Source organism: Pseudorca crassidens, chromosome 1 (assembly GCF_039906515.1).
Source record: "Pseudorca crassidens isolate mPseCra1 chromosome 1, mPseCra1.hap1, whole genome shotgun sequence".
Taxonomy (NCBI): Eukaryota; Metazoa; Chordata; class Mammalia; order Artiodactyla; family Delphinidae; genus Pseudorca; species Pseudorca crassidens.
Window position 1 is genome coordinate 107,061,127 of NC_090296.1, and position 19,675 is coordinate 107,080,801.

General features: G+C 39.7%; 1 protein-coding gene and 1 non-coding gene across 3 annotated transcripts in view; both read left to right on the forward strand.

Annotated features, from left to right (window-relative positions):
* Window positions 1–2,652: 2,652 nt before the first annotated feature.
* On the forward strand, window positions 2,653–2,759 carry LOC137208217 (U6 spliceosomal RNA). The gene has a single exon (XR_010935542.1). It is a non-coding gene; the product is annotated as a U6 spliceosomal RNA (small nuclear RNA).
* A 1,684-nt stretch (window positions 2,760–4,443) lies between these two features.
* LIPC (lipase C, hepatic type) overlaps window positions 4,444–19,675 on the forward strand; it is a 174,744-nt gene continuing 159,512 nt past the window's right edge. The window contains exons 1-2 of one of the 2 annotated variants that reach the window (XM_067748251.1): window positions 4,444–4,713; window positions 7,902–8,051. The gene's annotated coding sequence lies outside the window, so the exon portion shown is untranslated. The remainder of the gene's footprint in view (window positions 4,714–7,901; window positions 8,052–19,675) is intronic. The other variant, XM_067748243.1, reaches the window with a different exon arrangement.

A 19,675-nucleotide genomic window follows, 5' to 3' on the forward strand; every position in this document is an offset into this window, starting at 1 on the left:
TTAAGAACTGCAGGTTATCAACCAGGAACAGCTCAATGCCTTTCAGAATGCTTTACTTTCACAAAGGCTTGTGTTTACCTTTTAAGTGCTTTCAAGTCCCTTCTCTCGAAGTACCTTGCCTTACCAGGAGCCCTGCTTTTTGTTCTTGTTGCCTTCTTCATTCAGAAGAACCATCAATCAGTTTCTGAAACAAGGAAGCTTCTGTGCAGAATTCAAAAGACACCACATCACAGCTGGTGGCAAGAGAGTGCAATGGGCATTGTTGTTTGTACACAGGCCTTCATCTCTGTGAGAAGTACCCCTGTTTGAAATGAATGAGGCAGACAAGAATGGTGGCTTCAAAAGCAACTATCCTCCTCTGGGCTTTTCTTGTTGAAAGTTCTGCACAGCACTGTCACTAGAAAGTAAAGAGAATAAAAGGCAAATCTGCAGCAGGCTACAGGTTTCCTATACAAGAGACTCACACCTGGCCTCAGCCAGGCTGTGTGTCTGGATATTTCCCTTTACTATGTAGATTTGGGTTTGCAAGGTTAATGTGAAAGAGGCTGTTTATTTTTTCCCAGTGATTCTGCATAAAAATTACATAAACTTCCCTTACCAAGAGCCTAGCCCAGAAATATGACAGGCTCCTCTCTTTCCTGGTGCCTCTTAAGGGTGTCATTTCTGGTAGGAGTAGAGCATCCATCACTAGTGTTGCCATGGTTATGGCTTCCGGACCAGGGGATTTGCTGATCCTTGGCCCAGCTCTTCCACCTAGCTATCATAAACTCCACAGCAGGAGGTTTCCTTATTCCCTGATTCATTTTGTATTTGGCTGGAATATTGGAGAGCACATAGTTTCCATGGTACTTCATGACTCTTCTGTAGGTTCTTAGCGACCCTAAGGTTGATTAGGACATAAAGTCTTGGGCTAGTGGAAAACTTAAAACAGTGTGCAGGGCTTACAGCAGAGATGAAAAAGAAATAAAAGGAATCCAAATCGGAAGAGAAGAAATAAAACTGTCACTGTGTGCAGATGACATGATACTATACATAGAGAATCCTAAAGATACTACCAGAAAACTACTAGAGCTGATCAATGAATTTGGTTAAGTAGCAGGATACAAAATTAATGCACAGAAATTTGTTGCATTCCTATACACTAATGATGAAAAATCTGAAAGAGAAATTAAGGAAAAACTCCCATTTACCATTGCATCAAAAAGAATAAAATACCTAGGATTTTGTCTCCTACTAAAGGAGACAAAAGACCTGTATGCAGAAAACTATAAGACACTGATGAAAGAAATTAAAGATGATACAAATAGATGGAGAGATATACCATGTTCTTGGATTGGAAGAATCAACATTGTGGAAATAACTCTACTACCCAAAGCAATTTACAGATTCAGTGCAATCCCTATCAAACTACCACTGGCATTTTTCACAGAACTAGATCAAAAAATTTCACAATTTGTATGGAAACACAAAAGACCTCAAATAGCCAAAGCAATCTTGAGAAAGAAAAACAGAGCTGGAGGAATCAGGCTCCTGGACTTCAGACTATACTACAAAGCTACAGTAATCAAGTATGGTACTGGCACAAAAAGAGAAATAAAGATCAATGGAACAGGATAGAAAGCCAAGAGATAAGTCCACGCACATATGGTCACCTTATCTTTGTTAAAGGAGGCAAGAATATACAATGGAGAAAGAATACAATGGAGAAAAGACAGCCTCTTCAATAAGTGGTGCTGGGAAAACTGCACAGCTACAGGTAAAAGAATGAAATTAGAACACTCCCTAACACCATACACAAAAATAAACTCAAAATGGATTAAAGACCTAAATGTAAGGCCAGACACTATAAAATTCTTAGAGGAAAACACAGGCAGAACACTCCATGTCATAAATCACAGCAAGATCCTTTTTGACCCACCTCCTAGAGAAAGGGAAATAAAAACAAAAATAAACAAATGGGACCTAATGAAACTTAAAAGCTTTTGCACAGTAAAGGAAACCATAAACAAGATGAAAAGACAACCCTCAGAATGGGAGAAAATATTTGCAAATGAAGCAACTGACAAAGGATTAATCTCCAAAATATACAAGCAGCTCATGCAGCTCAATATCAAAAAAAAACAAACAACCCAATCCAGAAATGGGCAGAAGACCTAAATAGACATTTCTCCAAAGAAGATATACAGATTGCCAACAAACACATGAAAGGATGCTCAACATCACTAATCATTAGAGAAACGTAAATCAAAACTACAGTGAGGTTATCACCTCACACCAGTCAGAATGACCATCATCAAAAAATCTACAAACAGTAAATGCTGGAGAGGGTGTGGAGAAAAGGGAACCCTCTTGCACTGTTGGTGGGAATGTAAATTGATACAGTCACTATGGAGAAATCTTGCATTGTTTGTATCTTTTAAAAGTGCCTTAAATTCTTTGGGAGCAAGGCTAAATATAAAGGAAGTATAAATATATTCTCTAGAAATCCATTGGATTTTTTGCTTTTAGGATGGGAGAAAAAAAGTACAAAGGTTTTTCTGGCCAGGAAGGGAAAATTGCATAATGCAAAGCACCTAGAACATATTCTGTGTAAGAAACAAATGGAATAATTTAAATGTATATTTTCTGTTGAAGAAAAAATATATGTACATGGTGTTCGATTCAACAGCATACATATTAAAATTGTAACGATACAGAGAAGATTAGCATGGCCCCTGCTCAAGGATGACATGCAAATTTGTGAAGCATCCCACATTTTTAGATGTTGGTCAAAGCGTACAAAACTCCCCACTAAAGGATAAATAAGGTCTAGGGATCTAATGCACAGCATGGTGACTATAATCAACAATACTGTGTAATATATTGAAAGTTTTTAAGAAAGTAGATCTTAAATATTATCACCACACAAGTAAAAAATATATAACATAACTATGTCAAGGGATGGAGATGTTAACTAACCTTATTGTGGTCATCGTTTTGCAATGTATACGTGTCTCTAATCATCACATTGTATACCTTAAACATACATATATCAATAATAATTCAATGAAGCTGGAGGGGGGGAATTGCCTCAACTACAGAGGGAAAAAATATATATACATATATTTGATTGGATTCAAGAAAACTGGAATTTCTAGTACAATTGGAGGATAAGACAATTACACTCCTAAACTCAGGGAGTCCCCTGGATAATTAGAAGCCTGCCCCAGAGAATCACACACACAAGAAATTTGGGCAGTCCCTTCAAAAGCCTGCGGTGGGCCATGGGGACACGCCACACCATCGGGGAGGTGCTTAGTGGGTTCTGAGAACCCCAGTTTCTTGCACACAATTAAAGCTTTACAGGCAGTTCCCTGGTGGTTTAGGGGTTAGGATTCGGGCTTTCACTGCCATGTCCCGGGTTCAATCCCTCGTCAGCGAACTGAGATCCTGCAAGACATGTGGTGTGGCCAAAAAATAAATAAATAAATAAAAGCTTTACAAGCATCTGCTGAACAAATGGAAAAGATAAAAAAAAAAAATCAAACCATTATGCCTGTGTGCTAAATAAGTTCACAGATCATCTTCAAATTAACCCAAGTGGAAATGATTTAGCAGCCTCAGAAAAGTAGATGCTATAAAAGGCTTTAGTCCCTTTGATCCTCTCAACAACTCTTTGAGGTAGATGTTTTTATCTCCACTTTTTTCAAATGAGGTTATGGAAGGTTAAGTAATATGTGCAAGGCCACATAACTAGTAAGTGAAAGACCCAGGATTTCAGCCCCCAGCTGTCTGATTCTAAAAACAGACTATTCCCTCTACTCCGATTTTTCCCAAGCTTTTCTCACGTTAAGAACACAAATCTGATGCCCCATCCCAGATGCACTGAATCAGAATCTCCAGGGAGAGACTTGGAAACATAATGTTTAACAAGAGATGAAATTATTATTATCAGAGAAGTTTAAGAAAACTGCTCTATTGCATGAGGGGGGAAATGAACCCATATCTCCCTCTGACTGATCAAAGAGAAGCCATCAGAAGCTCCTGCAACTAAAAATAAATCAAGTTATTCTGGAGTTTATCAGATTATAATATTATAGGATATTTATTCCTCAATATGGTAATACAGCATTGTCTGATTTAAGGTTATCTGGATCCAAAAATACCAAGACCATTTTGGAAAGTTAAAAATGGGCTGTAGTTTAAACCTCAGACTTTCTTAGCTATCCTCTCTGTCCCTCTTTGGTCCTTGGGAGCAAAAGTGAGTAAGAATTCAGTTTCAATTCCTAGCAGCTGTAACTGATGCAGAGGTTCCAGTTGTGCAGGGGCTGGAGGACGGCTAGAAGGAGAACCACAGGCTGAGAATCAGTCCTCATGCCTGGGTGCCCACCAGATGGCTTTCATTGGATGTAGTACAAGTTACACAATCCAGGAAGTAGAAAACCCACCATTGTTTCGTTTGTTTTCCTTAGTTTCAGTTTTTCCCCCCCTGATGAGAAGAGCCAGGCCAGCTAAGCCTGCATCTTCAATACCCATTATGGGAGCAAATAACTTATTTGTACAACCTAAACGCTTGCTTAATTAAATGGAAAGCAAGGCAGTGATTTCTGACAGGGCTGAACTTAAGTCAAGTTGTAAAACTCCACAGTGCAGCCAGAAGCAGCGACGGACAGTTGAACTGAAACCTGGGAACACTTCAGGGGCCCTGGACCACTGCTTCTCAGCCATTTTATTGTAAGTTATTCCCATTATCTCAGAGAAAAGTTTGAGACATCGTTAGAGAAAAGGATGAAGCTGATTACCCCCATTTTGAACATAGATCTTTGTTTTAAGAACTTGCTTTATATGATATTGCCAAGAAACTTGCTTTGAATGATATTTTCAAGTTTCAAAGCAAGGCATGATGTCTATAATAGCAGATAATGACAACTACCTTCTACATATAATAATTTAATATGCTTTAATATACTTCTATTCCTGAGCGTTCTTGATCTTATTTACTCTTCACAACAACTCTGTGAAGTTGGTACTCTTATTAACATAATTTTACAGATAAGGAAACTGGCAGCCTCCTAACAGAATCATTAAGTAACTAGCAAAAAGTCCACAGAAATCTTGTTGATTGAAAGCACAAATGATACATCTAAGTACTAACAATGGTTGTCTCTAGGCTCTGAAATTTGGGGTGATTATTGTTATTTTGTGTTATTTTTCTACTCTGAATATATAGTAAGTTCATAATAAAACAATAGTAAATATGAAAATAAATATGAACTTCTTTAGATCATGGTACAAGAAGAAAATAAATACTAATATACTGAGTGCCCTATCTGTAGTAGTTTCTGTAAACATTCAAATATTTCAGCTGTTGCCACTGTCATCTTCAGTATGGTAAATTCTAGAATACTCTCAATTTCTCGCTCACCCTCTCTCTCTATATATATAAAATATATATTATATACAATAAATAAAATTTAAATATAAATTAATTATAAATTTAAATATAGATTATATAAATTTATTTCTATTTGTTATACATAATTTATAGTATATATAGTATACATACTCTAACTATAGTATATATATAAAACAATATTGTGATAACTGACAATTTGAATATGGACTATGGAATTAGAAAATTGTATAGTATCAATATGAAATTTTCCAATGTTCTTAACTGTTAAATTTCCTAAGTTTTATAAGAGAAAATGTCTCTCCCAGGAAATATACATTGAAGTATTTAGGTATGTATGTACATCTGCAACTTATTCTCAAATGGTTCAAAAAAAAATTCATATATGGAGAATGAATTATAAAGCAATCAGAGAACAATAGAAACAAACAAATGGTGAATCTGGCTAAAGGTGAATCTAGTTTTTAACATTTCTGCAAGTTTAAAATTAAATACAAACAAAAATTTACGATAAAAACAAATGGCTGACAACTTCTAACAACAGCAACAAAAATTCTCCTAAGCAACAGGGTCAAGCAGAATATTAAGGACATGATAATAATTTCTGAAATATTATAAAATTGAAAATACCACCTATTAAAAATGACGGGGGTATGAACAAATCAAGACTCAGAGGCAAAGATATAGATCTATGTGCTCTTATTTTAGAAATAAGAAATAAGTGAACTAAGCACTTGATTTAAAATCTTATGAAGAGTGTCAACATAAGAGAAAACAAAGAAAAGAATAAAGATGAAGGATAGAAATAAGCTAGAAAATAGAAAATTGGTAGCAATAATAAATTTAAATGCTCATTCTCTGAAAATAGTAATAAGATAGATTAAAACCCTTGTAAAAATAATAAATAAAAGGTATTAATCAACAAACTTAAAAAGAAGACTGGTGATTTAACAACTGATATAAAGGATTTTAAAATATAAATTATTGGGCTTCCCTGGTGGTGCAGTGGTTGAGTGTCCGCCTGACAATGCAGGGGACACGGGTTCGTGCCCCGGTCTGGGAAGATCCCACATGCCGTGGAGCGGCTAGGCCCGTAAGCCATGGCCGCTGAGCCTGCAGGTCCGGAGCCTGTGCTCCGCAACGGGAGACGCCACAACAATGAGAGCCCCACATACCGCAAAAATATATATATATATATATATATATATATGTTTATAAATTATTGCAATGCACAATTTATTATAATCAATTTGAAATGTTTAGTCAAATGGGCAATATAAAATTGGCAACACAAGATACAAAAACATGAAAATAATGATGGAGAAGGAAATTGAGAAAGTTATTAAAGAAATACCTCATCCACCAAAAAAAAGTATGACCTAAACAAATACACTGAATAATATTTCTATGAATTCAACAAACAGATTTTCCCATACTATGCAGTCAGTTCCAAATCACAGAGAAACAAGACCTGATACTCAATTCATTCTAAGAGATAATTATCATCCTCATCCACAGATCTGTAAAACATACCACACACGTACACACACGCATAAACACATAGGCTTAGTACGGTAAACATGCACAAGTACCAATTCCAATACAACTGTTTTGAAAAAGTTAGAAGCAGACTCAGGCACATAGCAGATTTTCCAAAAATAGTTGTTGGATAAGTGAATAAATGAATACATGGGAATACACATAAATGAAGAAACTAATGCAGTCAATTAGCAGCATCTACTAAGGGCATGCAAGGTAGGAATGGCTTGTGCATATCATCTATCTGCTAACTTTTACCAATCACTTCACCATGTCAGACCCAATGAACATAGGCAGAAAAATCATTTTTAACTGAACTTAGAGAATGCAGCTGTAACAAGAGCGCATGGTGACCAATAAAGGTAAATTCTAGGAATGTGAAAGATTATGGCAAATCGCAGAATCCCTTTTATAAAAGAATTGCTTCTTTTTTTGGTGAGATTTAAAAGAAAAATTGAAGAAATGAAGACACAAAGGATTGGAGGGTGACAGAATACACTATCCCAAAATATGCCACTTTGGCAGAAGGATTATTTTGAGTTACAGGCACTTGAAAAACATCAGATATGAGAAGGGCATTCTTATCTCTCCTTTTCCTCCTAAAACAGGAGATAAAAATTCCCATATGGAAGATGCCTTCCCAGTAACAGAAGAAACAAAACATTTTCCAATGGGGAATCAAAGCCAAGAGAATTCTTTACCAACAGACCCTGTTAAAATAATTTTTATCTTCCTTTAACCTCTCTTCATAATTTAGTTACTTTTCCACAGTTGCCTCTCTTTGTTCAACCCAGCATAAAAGATTGTAAGTTTCACCATTTCTTTGGGTCTTTTGAGGGCTTCCATGTCATGTAACACTTAGATAAATTTGTATGCTTTTCTCTTGTTAGTCTGTCTTGTATCAGTTTAATTCTCAGACCCTGCTAAAAAACCCTAAGAGTATAAAGGTAAAATTTTACCTCCCTTACAGGATGTTCCTGAAGGAAAAGACTGATGAATCTGACTACATGAAAATTTTAAATTCTGTTCAACAAAAGACATCATAAGAAATGTGAAAAGACAATGCAAACTGGGAGAAGATATTTTTCTTACTGAAAAACACTTATGAACTAATAAAAAGGTGGGCAAAAGATACGAGCAAGCAGTGGATAGCAGAGGAAATCTGAATGACCAACAGCACATATAAAAATATGTTCAACCTTACCAGTAATGAGAAAGATGAAAATTAAATCAATGAGATACCATTTTACATCCATCAAACTGGTGAGAATGAAATAAGCCAGCACTGTCAAGTGCTGGTGATGACGTGGAAAAATTGGAGAAACATTCACATTTTGTTGATGATGTATTCATTGGTATAACCATTTTGAAGAATAAACCATCAACATCTAGCAACACTGAAGAGATACATATCTCACAAGCCAGGAATTTCACTTCTAGGGGTAAACTCTAGAAGTTCACTTGTGGAAGATGGAAGTGTGTTGCAACATTGTTTTTAATAGCAAAAAACAAACACACAAAAAATAAACCACACAAATATCCAACAACAGAATGAAAAAATTGTGATATACTCATACAATGGGGCCATTTATAGCAGTTTTATCAACAGAAGTAATCTCAAAAATATAATGTTGAATGAAAAAACAAATTGCAGATAGATGAGTATAATAATTTATACAAAATATGCTATATATTTATAGCTACATACCTATGTTGCAAACATAAACAAAGATGAAACTCACAGGCACCAACTCAGGATGGAGTTGCCTCTGAGGAGGAGAAAATGAAATTAGGTTAGGGTAGAGGAACAGAGGTATACAGGTATATTTCTTAACAAAAATAGGAAGCATATACAGCAAAATATTAGGATTTGGTGGATCTGTGTAGCAAGGTGATATTCACAAATATTCATTAAGCTGTGTACTTGAAATTACTAAAGTGTTTAACGAGCACCTCAATTTTAAAATACATAAAAATATATAAACTACTGTATAAAATACATAAACATCATTAACAGGTAATTCAGAAAGAAAGAAAATATCCAATAAAAATGGAGGTGATGGCAAATTCAACTTTAACTCACTAGTAAAAAAAATTAAAACATACACATACCATTTTGGCTTATCAATTGAGCATGAAATTTCAAAAATGTTAATAGCTAATATTAACAAGGGGGAAGGGTTGGCACACCCATTCACTGTTGATGAGGACTTAAGATGATATACATTTACTTAACATAGCAGTATATAAGAAAAGGTAAAAAAAATATGTACATATATTTATAATTTTACCTCAGCAATTCCACTTTAAGAAATTTAAGCAAAGGAAGTGATCAGAAATGGGGACCAAGATTTATGCTTAAGTATGTTTATACCAGCGCTGTTAATAACAGTGATATCTTAGATACATGAGAGTTAATAAAAAACAGTAGGGAATGAAGCCAATTATGGCACATCTATAGAATACAATGCACCACAGCTGTTTCAAACAATATTTTAAAAGAATATTTAATGCCACTGAAATATGTCATTAATATGTTGTTAAGACAGGTTATTAAAGAGTTTGTAAAGTATGTTAGCAGGTATTTTTTGAAAAACAAATATATAAACAGGAAACATAATTTAGAGGTATCTATACAAAAATGTCAACAGTGGTTATCTCTGGATGGTGAAATTATGGATCTTTTTTGCCGTGTTTTTGATTTTATAATAGAGAAAGTTATTAAAAATAAAACATTCACCAAAATAAGCTTTGTTTGATTAAAGATTTAAATATAAAATCTAATTATGGAAGAACTTGCAGAAAATTGAAAAAAAAGGGTTATCACCTGTCTGGGGGAATTTTAACTTTATCAGCTTTGAGGCTATTTAAACGATTGCACTATAAAAATCAGCATTACAAAAGATATTTTTTTAAGAGGGAAAATATTTTTATCAAACATTACAAGGAATTAAGATCTATCAAAAATAGCTAATTCAAATTTGTAAGATAAATGTCAAGATTTCCAAAGATAAACAGGTAAAAGACGGGACCATTCCCATAAGGGAAATACAGTTAGTAGACAAACAGTGGGTAAATGTTAATGCTCACCAGAAATCAAAGCAACGTAAGTGAAAGCAGTCTGAAAATGACGATTTACATATTCTAAAAGAAACAAAACAAAACAAAAAGGTTGAATGCTAATATTCAATGATGGTGAAGTTGCCCAGAAATTGACTCATACATTCATTTATAGCAGTATTGTTCCCACCCTTCAACCAGAAATGTTACTGATACCGACCACAGTTCTTGGCCTTCCCCAATCCATAGAAATTGATTAGAGGCCAGACAAGAAATTCAGGCAAGTCTTTACTGGGGCTCCTGCTGTAGCAGGAGGGAGCAAAAACAAGTAATAGGTTCCCTTGCTTGCTCCCTGAGGGGGTGGGGGGCAAGCTGGTTCCTTATATGGGGTGAGGGTAGGGGTGTATCCAGGGGTCGGACTGGAGGGATGGCTTAGATGTTTTGCCCAGGCTCTGGTGGTGTTGAGTGCAGGGGGCATGTGTAGTACCCTGCTTTTGCCCCTGGCTCTTCAGAAGTGGCAGTTGGGTTGTCTGGTCTTTTTGTATCTTTTGTCCAGAATTTGCCCCAACTGTGCATGCACAGAGTTATTTTTAGTCCGTTATAGTTTCTTTGCATTCTGTTGCTCGAGGAGAGGTGTGTCCAGGTGCAAGCACTGCAGCACTTGCAGCAAAGGGTCCCAGCTCCCAGCCTGTCTCATTATCATTAAGAACTTGTTCTTGAGAAATAATTTGGCAAAAGCAGAAAAGTGCCTCCTCACTTGCCCAACTTCCAAGTGTTGAAACTCCCAGGGCTCAGCCCTTTGACACCTTCTCTTTAATATCCACATGCATTGTTTGGAGGATCTCACTTGTGTACCGAGGCCTCTCTCCTCCTGGGTCTCCAGGGAGAAAGCAAAACCAAGCAGCAATTTTCCTGGGGGGAGGGGGGAGGTTGAAGGCAGTTCAAAGGCTCTGAACTCAGTTTGGGGGCAGTGGGCAGCAAAGACAGGAAGGCAGCAAAGAGAGTCAGAGAGACACCTAAAGCAAGCTTCATCGTAATATTAATTCCTTACCACGTTAATAACTAAAATTCCCAGGCTTTATCCACTTGCGAGTAAGGGTGAGGTCCCCAGGAATTCCCTCACTGCAATAGCCCTCAGCTCTCCTGCTTCCCACTAGATCTCAGCTGCCCTTGACCCCTACTTCCTAAGTCTGCAGGTATTATTTTTGTGAGGTAGCCCATTCATATTTTGGTTTCCTTGCTGAAGCCCATATAGGGGAGCCAAAATTTGCCACCCCAAAAGGTCTCTTTGACAGGCAGATTATTTTGAGATGAAAATAATTAAAGCCCAAAAGACTCAGGAAGAAACTGTGACCTTCTCCCTAACTACCTAAAAGAATTTAGACAGAGGGCCTGTTTCCAGAACAGAGCTATCACCAGAGATCTCTGCAAAGAATATGGGGTAAGTGTGGTAGGAAAAACACAGCAGGGCCTAGAGATCAGAGTCCACTCTGTGTCCCATTGTTTCTGTGTGGTCCAGCAAATGACTGTTTAACAAACATTTGCTTTTCCATCTTCACGGGAATTGCGTTCCTCTCCTTTTAAGTCCCAAACCACTACCCCCAACATCCTCTTGTGTCTTTAGCTGAAGATGGTATTTAAGGGGAGGGCTTTGGCCATTTTGGCAAGTTACTCAGTTTTCCTGGGTCTCTCCCATGTTATTAAACTTTTGTTTACTTTTTCTCCTGTTAATCTGTCTCCTGTCGATTTAACTCTTAGACCAGTCAGAAGAACATAGAATGGTAGAGGAAAATTTCTTCCTCCCCGACACCTATAAACCACTTAAGGTGGGCACTTTAGCACTCCCTCTATGCCTTCTAGGAGAGCCTTGACCAGCTAGGAGCCAGACCTTTCCCTCTGCTGGTGGCTGGCAGCTGCCTTGGGCCCCTGTGGCGACGAGGGGTGTCCTGCTCTTAGGTCAGGAAGCAGAACTGCTTGGGCCCCCAAGTCTCCTGAAATCTCTGTGTTCCACAAACACACTCACCCACTTGACATCCCAGCCTGGGGTCTCTCCTTCATGTGGGTTCTTTTATTGCTTCAGAATGTTTGGTTATTTACCATTCTTCATTCTCATGGCCTTGTGAGGTTGGAATCACAGGTTTCATTATCCCCATTGTAAAAGCGTCACAACAGTGTAGAACTGGACTCAAACTCAGCTCTTCTACTCTACGGTCTCTCTCCATGGCACCAAGTATGGCCAAAAGTAGGTATTGCTACACATATTGACATCCTATCACTTTCTTCATTGTTTACACATTGCCTGTGAAAAATGGAAAAGGGAAGTTACTTTTCTATCAAGAGCTAAAACAAGCAGTTTTGCTCCAGAGATGATATGATAGCAGAAAAAAAGAATGCCCAGAGGCGAAGAGCCCTGTGTAAATCTGACTGTGTTCTCCCAGCCCCAAAATCCCAATTACACACCGTTGACCGCTGAGATCTAATCGTCGCTGTTTCCTGAGGCATCAAAATGATGGTTCTTTCTCCCAGGATTCCACCGCCCGCCCCCGCCCCCGCTCAGCCTGACAGTCAGATTACGTGATCGTGATCGGAGTGGAACTGTGGAGTGAAAAACAGCTCTCTCCAGGGTATCACTCCAGTTACCATACATTTAAAGGAAGCCTAGACACAGCAATATTTTTGTTCTCCTTTCCCTGAACTTTGCCTAGAGATAAAAGCTCCTTCCCCATCCTGGTTCACTCAGAGCAAAGCACTTACTCAAATGCCTTCTTCCCTGCAAAACTCAGGCTGCTAAGGAAAGGGGAGGGTGCCTGTGGGCCTCACCTGAATAATCTGGCACTTTCTCAAGGTGGGAGAACTGAAATTGGGGCTGATGGCGCTGGGCCTTTCCAGCTGGGCCCCAACAAGCGTTCTCCTGCCAGGTGTCATTTGAGCCAGGAACGAGACCGACTTTGGTTCAGAAGCAAAGGAAAGCTTTATCTTTCCGTCACAAAACGGAGAGGTGAGCATTCGCTCCGCAGAGTCGGCACTCTCCCGGACAGGCCGTGAGGTGGACTGCTTTCTAGAGATCTCCTCAGTAGGGAGGGGATGAAGCTACCAGGGGCGGGCCCTGGGCGCGCTGCTCACGTTCCCGGCGCAGCGTCTCTGCGCACGGCCCGCCCCCACCGCCATCTTGAATTGCAGTGGCGCGTGCAGCGCTTCTGCGCACGCTCCGGAGCTGAGGTGCCGGGCATAGCCATTTCACACCAAGAATTCGGGTCTGAAGGGCCGGGTACAAAGCCTGTGCGCGCGACCACCTCTGAGCAAATGCAACTAGACCAAGCATAAAGGAAAAGGAAAAAAAAAAAAAAAAAGGTTAGACTTTATCACCCAGATTCTATTTCTATTTCCCGGGAATTGTTAATGGGCTTCGCTGGTGACAATGGGGTCAAATCCACACAGGTATCCTGACCCAGAGACCTCCAGGAATTCCTCCTCGCGTTTGAAAATATTCACCCCCTCCACCCAACCCAAAGGAAAAAAACTTCCCAAAGGCAGGTTTGCACTACCTGCCGTGGGCAGACCTTTGTGGTCAGTTCTTTCCTGTGCCTGCTGCAGACTCTCTGGCCCTTGGTTGTGACCCCTGGGGTCTAAGGAGTCAGACGGGGATAGACTCACCAGTGACTTCCCAGTCCTGACTCCCGATCGTGACCTCTCCAGGCGGCGGGTCCTGTCCCTAGCACCCCTGGAAGGACCCCTCTGTGGGCCTTTCCCACTCTAGAGCCTGCTTTCTCTGGCCATTAACCTGAGAAAAGGAGCCACATTTTTCAATTTAAATTCAGGGTTAGCTGTTCTAAAACTGATGATGGGAAGTATTCAGAAAACAAATATGTTTTGGAGAGTGCTTTTTTTTTTTTAATACAAAGGAATGCATAACAACTTAGGGAGTCAATTTCAAAATCAAGACCAGGAAGCATAGACCCTATCTATATTATTTTTTCAAAAACACTATAAATCTGTTCTTTATTATAGTCAGTTAAATGGGTAGAAAAAGAGAAGGGAAGAAACATGTATGTGTAGGAGAAATAAAAAGCATGATGAAAGACTGTAATCAGTAAAAATAAGGATAGCAGGCACTGTGCTAAGCACCCTTCACGGATTATTCTCATTCTTCCCCCAAATCCTATGAAGTTAATAATAGTACTGTCCCTCTTTTAGAGTAGGGAAACTGAGGCCCAAAGATTTTAAATAATTTGCTTGCTAATGGGTCTAAAAACAGAGAAGCCAGCAAGGAAATACAAATTCTCTGCTATCATAAAGCCTCCACTCAAGAAACAAATATCAAGAGACAGTCTTTTCCTCCAAAAGAAATAGTTATATATAACCTGTTATCTTAAAATTCTACAGCTAAATAATTCCTTTATCATTTCTTAACAACAGGAATGACAAGGGAAATTTTGTGCTTCAATAGAAAACTATGCACTGCCCACACCCAGCACAGCCTTCCTAGGTTATCTGATTCTAGAGGCATTTTACAACTGTGTACATTGTAGAGAACTAACACAAGTGCAAAATGCAGGTTCTGTGCTATCCTGTAGAAGTTTGATTGACTTCCCCGGAAGCTAAATGTGCTTCCACTTGCCCATTCATTTCAACATCCCTTTATCCATATAAATTTGTGGAGGTTTTATCTTCTCCTTTGAACTAGTTATAACACCCTGAACAGCTTCCTCATTAATGAGTTAAATACTTACCATATGTTCAGTTTTATATCTGAATGAGAGTCATGATTTTACCTTTTTTTAAAAAAATTATGTCTTAACAGAATTATCAAAGCATGTCAGAGTATCTCGTTGTTGCATTCTGGAGGACCCTTAGGCATGACCTAACCCAAATGGTTTCAAGAGTAACTGGATGACTATTGATGGTGTATAAATTAGGTCTTTTGTAGCAGTCTCACCCTGACAATTTCCTATCAAGCACACTGTTCTGTCCATGCCAAAGCTTCCTGGGCAAAGGTTCCAGTCCCCTCATCTTGGCTGGTCTTTTTTACTGTTGATTGGGGACAATTAATCTTTGTATAAATTATATAATTCAACCATAATGTCTCCATTACATCTCTTTTCTGCTATGTTTCATGGGCTGTTTCAAGCTATCTCCATTAAATAGCTGAGAAACGGCTTGAGAACATTTGTTTTTAAAATAATAATAATAGGGGCTTCCCTGTTGGCACAGTGGTTAAGAATCTGCCTGCCAATGCAGGGGACAGAGGGGTTCGATCCCTGGTCCGGGAAAATCCCAGATGCCACGGAGCAACTAATCCCGTGTGCCACAACTACTGAGCCTGTGCTCTAGAGCCCGTGCTCCGCAACAAGAGAAGCCACTGCAATGAGAAGCCCGCACACCGCAACAAAGAGTTGCCCTGCTTGCCACAACTAGAGAAAGCCTGCATGCAGCAACAAAGACCCGATGCAGCCAAAAATAAATAAATTTATTAAATAAAATTTTTAAATATAAAATAACAATAATAAACACACGCTCTATGTCTTTATCTGCAGTGCAAGAGCACAATTCCTTTTTTTTTTTTTTTTTTTTTTGCGGTACGCGGGCCTCTCACTGTTGTGGCCTCTCTCGTTGCGGAGCACAGGCTCCGGATGTGCAGGCTTAGCGGCCATGGCTCACGGGCCCAGCCGCTCCGCAGCATATGGGATCTTCCTGGACCGGGGCACGAACCCATGTCCTCTGCATCAGCAGGTGGACTCTCAACCACTGCGCCACCAGGGAAGCCCACAAAATCATTTTTTTAAATCTTAGATACATGAAGAGCTCATAGCCAATTCCTACAACCTTGGCAAAACTACCTTTTGTTGTGTGTGCTTTGGAGTAAGACAAACATAATTTCAGATTTCATTCCACCACTTACTAGAGTGTGGATTTGGGCAACTCAGTAACCTCCCTAAGCCTCAGTTTTCCTCTCTGTATAAAGGGAATAATCATACATGCATCATTATAGGGTTGTTCCTGAGGTTTCAGTGAGATCTCATAGAGTCTGTTATCTTTGGGAGTTGGCACCTGAACTGTTAACCCCTGACTTCTAGGCCTGCCTAGGAATTGATGACTAATCATGACAGTAAGATACCCTGTGGAAACATGATGAGTCACTGGCAGCACTTGAAGCATATCTCTGGGAACTGTTCCTGATTTCTTGTAGCCAAGGACTTCATTTGCTGAGCTCAGAAAGCTTTTGTGAAATGACTGTGTGACATGGAGCAAACACCAGCTGCTGTAGAGAGTCTTTGGCCACTTCGATCTAAGTGATGCCCCAGTCCTGCCTGGGGCAGGAATAAGGGGATACTGGGAATAAGGACAGTGCCTCTGGCTATCCCATTGTCAGAAGCACTGGGACCCAGAGAAAGAGAGCTGCCGTGCTAATGGCTCACCTTCCCAAACTGTGCCCTTAGTTTACTGCAATCAGCCAATTCAGTTCATAGCTTGGTTGGTCTCCCTTGGGAGCCCAGCATGAGCACCCCTCATCAAGCCCAACCAACACCCGAAGCAGCTGTAGGATGCTGGCACAGAGTCTACTATGCCCACCCTCTTACCCACAGAGGAGAAAACCCTTGCCAAACTTGAAGGAGCCAGCAATGGTCTGTGTCTGTCTAGCTGTTCAAAACCAACTTAAATCTTTACTTCTTTTTGCTTCCAAGCATAATGCAAACAGAGGAAAAAGCTTTTCCATTCTACTGGAACTACTAAACTCATAAAATGCATTATTGGTTCCGGAGTATCCAGTCACAAAAAAGATAGCTCTGGTTTTGTTTGTTTGTTCTTTCATTGTTCCACAAACCGGCAGCTGTAATTCTGATGGGGAGAATAAAAGGGCCAGCACAGATCAGGAAACATAAAAATAAGTGTAAAAGGAGTTCTCATCTCTTTGCTCCCTAGCTCTTCACTTTAGACTCTGGGAATGAGAGAGTATCAGAGTTTACAGGGACCCAGAAGTCCTTAGATCCAATCTACATAGATTAGACATGTGGCCTCAGACAAGGAATCTCAGAGTCTCAGTTTTCTCACTTGTAAAATGGAGGAACTAATTTTTGTCTCATTTGTTACAAAAATCAAATGAGCTCTGATTGTGCCAAGCACATTCCATGTAATAACATTTCATCCTCACTTCCATTTTACAGATGAGAAAACTGAGGCAAAGAGCGGTTACATTATTTACACAAGGTCACACAACTAGTCAGAGGCAGACCCCATGCAGAGGTTAATCTGAAAAGGTTAATCGATTCAGGCATGATGATCTTGGATGAATAAATACCTGCTTGAAATGCTTGAAACATTCTTTCAGATAATCTAAAACATCATCTGCAATCTTGTGTTCACCTTTCATTTGTTTACTTGTCTTAAAAAACAGATAAGGAAACAGATAAGGAAAAGGTTAGACTCCAGGCCAACCCCTTTTCAAATAAGGACATGTTCCAAGCCAGCTCAAAGAAGTGTCCCTACTTGTTTTTGTTGCCAAAAACGCGGCCTCTGTGCACCAGTGCTGAATCGAATCTCGGAGACAGAGTTTGGGGTAAAGTAGAAAAGAATAGCTTCATTGCTTTGGCAAGCAAAGGTGGACACAGCAGGCTCCTGCCCTTGAAAACTGTGTGTCCCCCACCCGGGAGGTTTTAGTGAGGAGTTTTATAGCAATAGTTCAAGTGCGAGGTTGCTGATAAATTAGGGTGTGTGAGGGGCCTGCACTCCTTAATCTGGTCTCAGATAATCTCTTGATGAACGTCTCTGGTTCCTTTAATCTGGCCCCTCAGGTGGTCTTCTCTGGAATGAAGAATGGGAGGGGGGGGTTAGTTCTATAAAGAACTTAAAGATATTGTTATGTGTATCCCTGAGGCAGAACCATGACCTGCCCCCAAGGCTGCACTATCGTTTCTTGACGGCTCCTCCCTTGTCTCGGCATCCCCTCCCTTCCCTGATTAGCAACTGTTTGAATCTGCCCTTTGCAACTCAGGGAAGGTCATGGAAGCTGGAGTCTGTTCCCTACAAACAAGGAATGGGGGACACAGAAAAGCTTTCATGTCCAGGAGCCCCACAGGGTCCTGCTCAGTTTCATTCCCATGTAGTACAAGAATGTCCACACAGATCGATCTGTGCCCCATTAAAGCTTGGTCATTTTCCTGGTGGCAGTCTGGCCCCAAGCAGGTGTAGGAGAGGGTAGTCATTTTCCAATGACGTGATCCTACAAACTTTATAAATTTCATCTTGGCAGTGGAATAAGAATGAGGAAAGAAAGCTCAGTGCAGGCCTGAGGAAAGCCAGGGATTGACGGCATATGGTTTAGAAAACTGACCCTGGATTCAGGTGGCCTTGATTTCCTCTCCCTCAGCCTTTTACTGATAAAATATGGTTTTGTTCTAGTTCTTAATCTCTTAAATCTCAACTGTAAAATGAGGGAAATAATAGTACCAATCCAAAACGTACTGTTTCAATTATTCTTTCCTCGGAATTCTGCCAAGAGGCTACAATTCTCAGGTATCCCCAGTTTCTGATGATGAAAGCAAGAAAATCTGATTTGGAATATAAAGCCCTGTGTCTCCCATCATCAGAGATTTTCACCTTGATCCCACGCCTTCTCCCTCCTCTTGCTGTCTTTATCTATGTAAAATATTTTTTCTTCTGATTAACTTTCTTATCTCCATTACACTAAAAGGAAAGGTTACGTTCAGGTCATTAAAGTCCAGCCTCTTGAAATCTCTATTTCTTCAAGAAGCTCTTCAAATGAAAAGGAAGCAAGTACAGGGCAATTTTTAGGGATCTAGCTGTAAGACCATTATTATTTTAGATTGAGGATTGCAGACAAGAGAAAGCACTGGGCCCTACCACTGTGCACAATGCTGCTAACTCGCTGGAGGCTTCAGGCTCCGTGGGATCAGGCCATGGGAAATGAAGTGTCCTCCATCACCTGCTGGGCTTTCTGGGGTGTGGAAATGACTAAAGATCCCACTGATGGATCTACTGATTCCAATGTATTGATAGGATCAACTACCTTATAATCAGGTCCCAAAGGCCTGGGGGCCATTGCATCCCTCTAAGGCAGAGCCTTCACACATTTTTAATGAAGCACTTTTGTCAATTTGAAAAAAATTTTGAGTGCCCCTCCAAAATACATGGACATTTACCTGTTTATAAAGTATATAGCACTAATACATAGTACTGTATACAAGTGATACAGTATAAATATATTATAAGCATTATATATACACAAAATTTTCAAAGGTGATATCTTCATTGGTTTGGGAGGCTATAATAGAATACCATAGACTGGGTGGCTTACAAACAACAGAAATTTATTTCTCACGGTTCTGGAGGCTGGGAAGTCCAAGATCAAGGCACCAGCAGATTTTGTATCTGATGAAGACCTCACAGATGGCCATATTCTCATTGTAACGTCACATGGAGGAAGGGGCTAGGGAACTGTCTGGGGTTCATTTCATATGGACACTGATCCCATTCATGAGGCCTCTGCCATCATGATCTCATCACCTACCAAATGCCCTATCCATTTACCATCACCCTGGGGGCTAGGTTTCATATACTGATTTGTGGGGGACACAAACATTCAGCCTAGAGCAGGTGACACAAGAAAAATCAGAAAGATCTATTATTTTCTTCTTGTGCCCCAACAGATGTCTCAAGCACCACTCT